The sequence below is a fragment of the Nannospalax galili genome, unplaced genomic scaffold, assembly GCF_000622305.1.
Source record: "Nannospalax galili isolate Female #2095 unplaced genomic scaffold, S.galili_v1.0 scaffold72, whole genome shotgun sequence".
In the NCBI taxonomy this organism is placed as follows: Eukaryota; Metazoa; Chordata; class Mammalia; order Rodentia; family Spalacidae; genus Nannospalax; species Nannospalax galili.
The window spans coordinates 5,128,517-5,136,752 of NW_008336933.1; the positions used below are offsets into that span (position 1 = coordinate 5,128,517).

General features: G+C 39.2%; 1 long non-coding RNA gene across 1 annotated transcript in view; it reads left to right on the forward strand.

The window, feature by feature from the left end:
* LOC115070104 overlaps positions 1–6,753 on the forward strand; it is a 29,765-nt gene extending 23,012 nt beyond the window's left edge. Inside the window, exon 3 of the long non-coding RNA XR_003849301.1 lies at positions 6,619–6,753. This is a non-coding gene — a long non-coding RNA (uncharacterized LOC115070104). The remainder of the gene's footprint in view (positions 1–6,618) is intronic.
* The last annotated feature ends 1,483 nt before the right edge of the window (positions 6,754–8,236 follow it).

The window sequence follows — 8,236 nt, forward strand, 5'->3', positions numbered from 1 at the left end:
TGCTGCCTTGTGAGGGGCAACATTCTCACCCGAAAAATGAGTTGTAACTGTGGTTCATATGTACCTGATTGTGTTTTACTGACTGTGGTTCATATGTACCTGATTGTATTTTGCTGTGTGATGACATGGTGACTTAGATGACCATTGAGCCGGGCTGGGTTCAGCCCGTCAATATTCCACACCAGATTCAGTAGGAGGTGAGTTCCCAGTAGGTGTCTTGGCATAGGGAGGCTGGCACATTTCTTTATAGCCTTGTATCATCTTGGCAAGACAACCTCCTTTCTTTAGGGGGCCTTTTATACACTGTGAGATTCTGTAGTAAATCCAGGAATTGCAAACCTTGCTGTGAAAGAAAAATTACATTCAGACATGAGTACAAAGTGATGCAAGGTTTTCACACATCTGTATTTGCAAACAGTCTCCCTATTCCCTCTGTACTACATCTACGGATCAGATATACAATAGAAAACCCCAACCACTAGTAGAGATGTACTGGGTCACATTTTGTACAAGTCAGACAATGATCACACAGGATGTGGGCCTATTGTTTTGATTTTACCCTCAAATACATATTGTCTAAGAAATGTAATTGCAATACAAACAAGTCAATGATTTTGCAAAGCAGTTGTTTTGGTAAAGTGACATTTATCATGAACATATATAAGCAAATATAAACATAAAGCAGATAGACAGCTGTGCACCTTTCTATTCTACGGTCCCTTGTAAAAGACAACTACTGCATCACAATCATCACTGTGTTTAAGTGTACAGTATTCACATGATCTGCTTAAAAGAGCAGCAGAAAAAAGGGAAGGCTTAAGGATTGTACGTTATTTCTAGGGAGAGGTTACATGTGAGCAATGAAATACTTTGTGAGGACTTGCTGCCTTGTAAGAGGCAGATTTCCATCCTACGTGTGTTGGACTCATATAAGGTAAGATTTTGTTACTGATTGGCATGAATGGTCATTGTTCTGATGAGGTAGAATGTGTCCGTTTCTATGACTACTCTGTAAAGAGGCTAGAAAAACACTTTGAGGAGGCTGATCGCTTATGAAGAAGTGGGGGGAGATGGTGTGATTTTTTACCCACCTGATGTCTTTATGGTTAATCTAGATTTTTCCAGTGTATAAAGGGACTCTGGGGCTCAATTCATTTCACAATTCTAAAGTCACCCTTGCCTGCAGAACACACTACCTGGAATACTTTGAAGGGTTTTGGGAAAGTGGAGTAAAGGATGAGCAACTAAACAGTTAAACTGCTGCTGTGAGTCATGAGGTAAAATTATACACCAATTTCATATGGCATCATCTATTCATATGTTTATCAAAACAGATTAAGAACATTTTTAAAACCTTCTATACTTCAGATACTATAGGAAAAATTCAGCAAATTACACTTAAATATCCCATCTAATGGGATTATTATATTATAATATAATGAATACAGGATAATTATAATATAACTCTTTGCCAAATAAAATGCTATGGATTGCTGTTAACCCTAACTTGGGTCCTCTGAGAGAGCAAGATGCTCTCTTTTCTTTTTTGGTCTTTTTCAGTCAGGGTCTCCCTGTAGTCCCAGCTGGCCTGGAACTATCTATGTAGACCAGGCTGGTCTCGATCTCACAAAGATAAGCCTGCCTCTGCCTCCCAAGTGCTGGGACTAAAGGCGTGTACCATCACACAAGATGTACTGTTAATGACTGAGCCATTTCTCCAGCCACCAACAGCTATATTTTAAAGTGTGGTCATTGTTATCTAAGGTTAAGTATAAAGTGTCATAACTGTTAAAGCCCTATTTGATATTATTTCATTTAATCCTCAAAGAATATTGTAGGTGGCTCTGAAGCTAGAAGAAGTTAAGCAATTTCCAAATAAAACACAAGCTATAAGGAGAGTAAACTGATTACTAAAACTCATTTCGCAAAGCCCCGCTGGGTCTGCTGAGTGAATGATGGTGGATCGCTCTCCAATAGAGGATCCCAAGCATCCATCAGCCTGGTACATTCTTGACCTAAGTCTGAAGATATTTCTAGAACTCTAGAGCTGCCTGCAGCACCAGGTTATGTTGCAGATCATTTGACATCTTCATCGTCTCTGAGCTACAATGAAGGACAAGGTCTCAACCTGTAGAATCCTGTTTGCAAATTATTAAATGAGGGCAGCACAGAGAATGGAATCATGGGAGAAACCAGGTTCCTGTTGCCATGTAGTTAGAGCCACTTACTGTTTAGCTCTGTTCCATAACCCAGTCAGGGCTCAAGCTATGCTTGACCTTGCTAAAACCAGTGGTAGACCAATTCACATACTTTCCTTAATAAAATAACATATTTATTGAATATTAATTAGACATACAGAATTTTTCAGATAATTCTAAAACAATAAGCTTTCAGTCATTTCACCTGAAATATTTGGCCTGAAATAATTCATGTAGATTTCCATAAATGATTAATTTCTTCTATGGTAGTGGTCTGGTGCATTGAAAATCATAGTCCACTAGCTAGTGATAGAACAGAGTGGAAGATTCCAGACTTTCTCCACATACTTGGGAAACTTAGCACTTCTTCCAGCAGGAAACACTTGTACCACATAATTCTTAATGGCAGAGATATACTTATTTTTACATCATCACCACTATAAATGCCTTTCCAAATTTTGGGGAAAAAAATAAAAAATGACTTCATTTCTTCATTATCTTACATTAAACTACTGTATGACCACAGAACTGTTGATAATTCACAATTGTACCAAAACTACATTTCCCCTAGTTTTACCAGAAAACAAAATTTCTATTATGCCAGAATTGTTTCCACTAAACAATATCTCTGCCCAGATTAAGGAATAAAAAAGAACTAATTTCAATATTATGTATCAGATAACATAATACAAGAACTTTGCACTAAAATCTAAATCTTAAAAAAATGCACTGTATGCTCCAACAAGGTAGTAGATTATCAGTATGAAAATGAACAAAATGCCTATAATTAAACTAACTCCAGCTAGACCAGAGTAAATATATTACCATCCTTCTCTTTGGAAAGCTTTGGTTATATCTAAGAGTAAACTCACTTTTAGAAGGCCTGTGCAACTCAGTATTTCTTCCACTTAACTGAGGAAGGGCTGGACCAAATTTACCCAGAATGGTTTCAAGCTCACCTGTCATTCCAACAGCAGTTTAAAGAAGACATCAAGAAAATAATCAAGCCAGGCATGGTGGCACACAGCTTTAATCCCAGTACTTGGGAGGCAGAGGCAGGTGGATCACTGTGAGAGTGGTCTACATGGAGAGTTCCAGGCCAGCCAGAGCCACAAATAGTTTTTTAATTTATTTATAAAAATAAGTAAAAAGAGCTGGGCGTGGTGGCACACACCTTTAATCTCAGCAGAGGCAGGCAGATCTCTCTGAGTTCAAGGCCAGTCTGGTCTACACAGTGAGTTCCAGGTCAGCAGGGGCTACAGGGAGACCCTGTCTCAAAAAAACCAAAATAATAATAATAATAAAGTAAAGGAATATAAGCTTGGGAATGATAAGAAAACTCAATGGTTAAGATCATGTGCTCCTCTTTCAGAGGACGCAAGTTTGATTCTCAGAATCCACATTAGTGGTTTGGTTCACAAATGACTTATAGCTCTAGCTCCAAGGGAACCAAACCTCTGGCCTCTGCAGGCACCTCCACTCATACACACACACACACACACACACACACACACACACACACACACAAACTAAAAATAAAACTGAATAAAAAATAGTATTGGCTTAACAGAATGGGAAAGTAGCTCAGTGGCAGGATGTTTGTCCAGCTTGCGCGAAGCCCTAAATTCAATTCCAGCACCTTTAAAAAAAACAGGCAAAGGTTTTAAAGGATTAAATCCTTTAATCCCTGCACTAGGACTGCAGAAACAGGGAGATCTCTGTGAGACTGAGGCCAGCTTGGTCTACATAGGTGAGCTCCAGTCTAACCAAGGCTATATAGTGAGACCCTGTCTCAAAAAAAGAAAAAAAAAAAAACAAACAAGAAATAACAAATAAAGAATATAAGCTTGTACAGGAAACAGTATAAATGCTATGTCAGGATCTTTAGAACCTTAGTAAAGACAAATAAAATGTTCTTGAAAAGGTAATATTGGGTTTCCTATGGCCCTTGTGATTTAAAACATTTTTCTCTAAATCGGTAGATAATAAAATACACCATAATATTACCTGAAAATAATTTGCATTATGTATTCAACATGCTGGTGGAGCATATATCTATGTAGACAGAGGCCGTCAACGCCAGACAATAAAGGGCTGGGAAGGACCTCAGAGGCAGGGCCTTTGCCTATAGCATGTCTGAAGCTCTGCTTTGACCTATAGAGCTGAAAAAAATCTAGGCAACGTCACACTAAGTTGCAACTATAAATAGTTACACCCCATCTGATCTTTTCCTTCCTCTTAACTTATTTCATTTTAACAAGTTTGTAAGTATAAAAATGGGGAAATTATTTCAAATGTCGAAGTATTCCCTTTGGTCCACATTTACCTTTTGTGAGTAGCATACTTAATGCTGGGTTGGAGGTCAAGGAATACCTCTCTCTAAGAAATGTTCTCCTCCCAACACCAGAGGATCTACAGTCACACAGAGGTCAAGGCTTCCCAGCCCACATCACTCACTTGCTTAACCGAGGATATCACCCACACTGACTGGCAAAGACAGGATACGCCTGGGATACTCCCACTCCTGCTCCATGCACAGTAGCTTTGAGCCACGCTGATGCTGAGCATTTTGACCTGGTTAATTGGACTGCATTTCCTGCCACACTGCAGAGCCCTCTGTACTAGCTCTGGTTTATAACTGCATTGCGTCACTCACATGTGTGTGTTCCTGTGGTAGCAGAAATGGCTGGCTTCTTCATTTGGTATTTAGTTACATGATGACATCATTCATTCCAGACCCATGTCAAGGCAACTCTTACAAGGGCAGGAGTGGTAAAAACAATGTTGGATCTGAAAAAATGGTGAACAAATTCAGCTTTAGATTTCAAGCAATGAGCAAAGAACTCCCCCTCAAAAAAAAATCTCCTGAAATTTTTTAAAAGTCCTCCCTTCCTTCCTTCCTTCCTTCCTTCCTTCCTTCCTTCCTTCCTTCATCCTCTCTTCCTTCCTCCCTTCCTACCTCTCTCTCTTTCTTTCTTTTTGCTCTCTCTCTCCTTCCTCCCCCCTTCTCTCTCACACAGGGTAGCTCTACATAGCCCAGGTTGGCCTGCAACTTGCAGGCCTCCTGCCTCAGCCTCTCAAGTGCCAGGAGTAGAGTCGTGCCACCGTGCCCAGCTACTTTGTCGTTTTGCAAGGACAGCTTCTACACGTTGGGCACTATCTCTTCATCACCTACTATTTAATTTCCTGGATGGTCCATTTTCTTCAGTAGAAATGTCCTCTTTCTAATACATATTCTTTAATAACATCTCATATTCATGACTATCATCAATCCAAGATAAAAGAGGCTGTTTCAATAAATAATATCAATAAATTAAAGAGATTCTGTGTGTATGTGAGAGAGACAGAGATCACACATGTGTGTAAAAGTTGAAAGTTGATGTTTGATGTCTCCCTCTATGCTCCTCATCTCGGTTTTTGAGAAAGGGTCCTCTCACCAGGCCTGGATCTCACCAATCTGGTAAGACTGGCTGGTCAGTACTTGCTGGGATTGCCCTGACTCCAACTTCCAGAGCTAGGATTCTAGGTGTGGTAGCTTTTTATGTGTGTACTAGATATCTAAACGTGGGTCTTCACAATTGCCTTTCAAGCACTTTTCTGACTGAATTATCTTCCCAGTCTCAATTAAGGAGATTCATGTAATAATAAGGAAATTATTAAAAGGATAAAAGGCAGTTTATGTCTGACATTGACACCATGAGAAATAAAGAAAATCACTTGCTAATAATTATTTGTGTAGAGAAGAAAAGTAAATTAAAGCTTACTTTTTTTCCATGAAAATCTTCATGCTGAGAATGATTTAAAATGCACATATCATAATGGTACCCAGACTTGGGGTTCTTTCTCTTCCTTGAGCTTTTTGAAGGGGAAAACACAGGGAGAGTAATGATATCATTAACATCCTAAAGGAAATGTAGACTAAGTCACTCACCCAAATTATACTGACCATAAAGACTTCACTGGGCCATTTCATTAGTTTATTAGATAAAATTGAATAAAAACGAGTCTTAAATGAATTATAACCAGCTCATGGAATAACAAATATATTGTGTATGAGAAAATTAGGTCCATGTGACATCCACGGCCACCATATGTAAAGCCCCTATTATTTGTCCATTCTCTTTGAAAACCGTTTTATTGGAATGTATCAGCTAAACTAAAACACATGACTGTCCTTCTCAGGACATGAAAGAGACCACTGAACACAAGTCTCTGCCCAGCCCCCACGCTCTGCATGTGAAAACTCTGGGAACAGCGGCCTCAAAGAACTTTCTATCAGTATCCTCTGAACAGCAAGCACATCACATGCAGGCCCAGCCATTCGCAGACTCTGCATAAAAGAATTTGGTCAACATTTAGGCATTCTCTTGATGAAAAGCTAGCCTATTAAAGCACATGAGGTTGTCTTTCCCACTTCCAGGATGACTGCATGTGATGCTCAGCAGTGCCTCACTGTGACGTAACCAGGATCTGGACAACAAACTGCCATTGTGACTTTAGAACACACACCTTTCTGCTGTGGATTCCAGGCTCTGTTTCATCATGCAATTTCTTTTGCACACTGTGGTATAGTATATTTAATGCACAATGTAAAGCTGCTTCTGGAAATTTCTGGTAGGTGCAATGTCCAGGTTATTCCCAACACACTACCCGACAGAGGCAAGAAAGATCTTGGGAGGTGGCATACTTTGGATTATTGTGAGACTCTATTTCCTGTAAGCTGACAAGGCTAAGTGACAATTTCTTCTTTTGGAAGGAAATATTGACTCCAATGTAGAAGAAATTCTTTGACGAAGAAGTTACAGCAAATTGCATGAATGGAATTTTCCTAAAGTGGAGAATGGTGTATAAGAATTCTACATGGGGTATCTGGACTTGCATTCCCTGCTATCACTGGCAAGTCCTTTCTTCACTGTTGTAGCCCCTAGCTGCGTCTCTCAACTGTAACAGAGGGCCACAGCTGACCAAAGTGGGGAGAATAAGACACTGCAGAGTGCATGCTTCTGGATAGGACTCCTATATTAAACCTCATCCACCCAGGGCCCAGGGATCATTGCAGGAGAGGGCAGAAAGGTTATAAGAGCCGGGAGTGGTACATGATCATAAGGAAAGGGAGTTTTCCAGGCCTTGGAAACTTGCTTGTATGAACTTACAGCAATGGCGTCAGCATGTACAAGATCGATGCAAACTCAGACAAAAATCCAGTACAGGACTAGGGTAATGGGCAGGAGGCCCCAACCTTAGCTGAAGAACAGTTGGAAGTGATCACTGCTGGGTGAGAGGCAGTTGATCCCCTTTAAGGGAAAGACACTAGAGAGGCTGAACAGGCCCCAGTGAATGAATTCATGCACGGGAACATCTAGGTATACAAACTTAATAGAGTAGACCTTGACATATATGACAGGGTGCATAAAATTCAGTGGGTCGGCTATGGAGGAATGCAGAGAGGGGAGGGAGGTCTGAGTATGATTAAGATGTATGAAATGCACAAAAATTCAATAAAATATAAATTTAAGATGTGATGCTGAGTGAAAACATGGAGGTACTTATATACATGCAGGCAAAACACTCATAAAATACTCAAAACACTCATAGATATAAAATAAAAAGATAATTAAATGATACTAAGATTAATATTCTTTTTTTTTTGTCCAGCTAACTATTTATTTAATAACCACATACTTAGAAGAAGCATTTCATTACAACAACATTGACATATTCAATAACAGTTTTCTGAGCTAAGATGCATCTTTTTCAAAATTGTCTGTAAATTTTTAGGTTTACAGTTGAATTAGTGCAGTTATACAATATTGTACTCAGTATAACCCCTATAAGACATAAAATTAAACAAGTTTTTAACCTTTAAAAACGATCTCCATTTCATTACTAAAATACACAGTTACATACAGAAAAGTTCATTTTTAATGCAATTGACATAAAGATGTTTGCACAAGCGTTTGTAATCTCTATATATCTGATTATTACTAGTGACAGTCGGTTACTTTCTGAGCTCCTTGGCATCTGAGCACAGATATAAA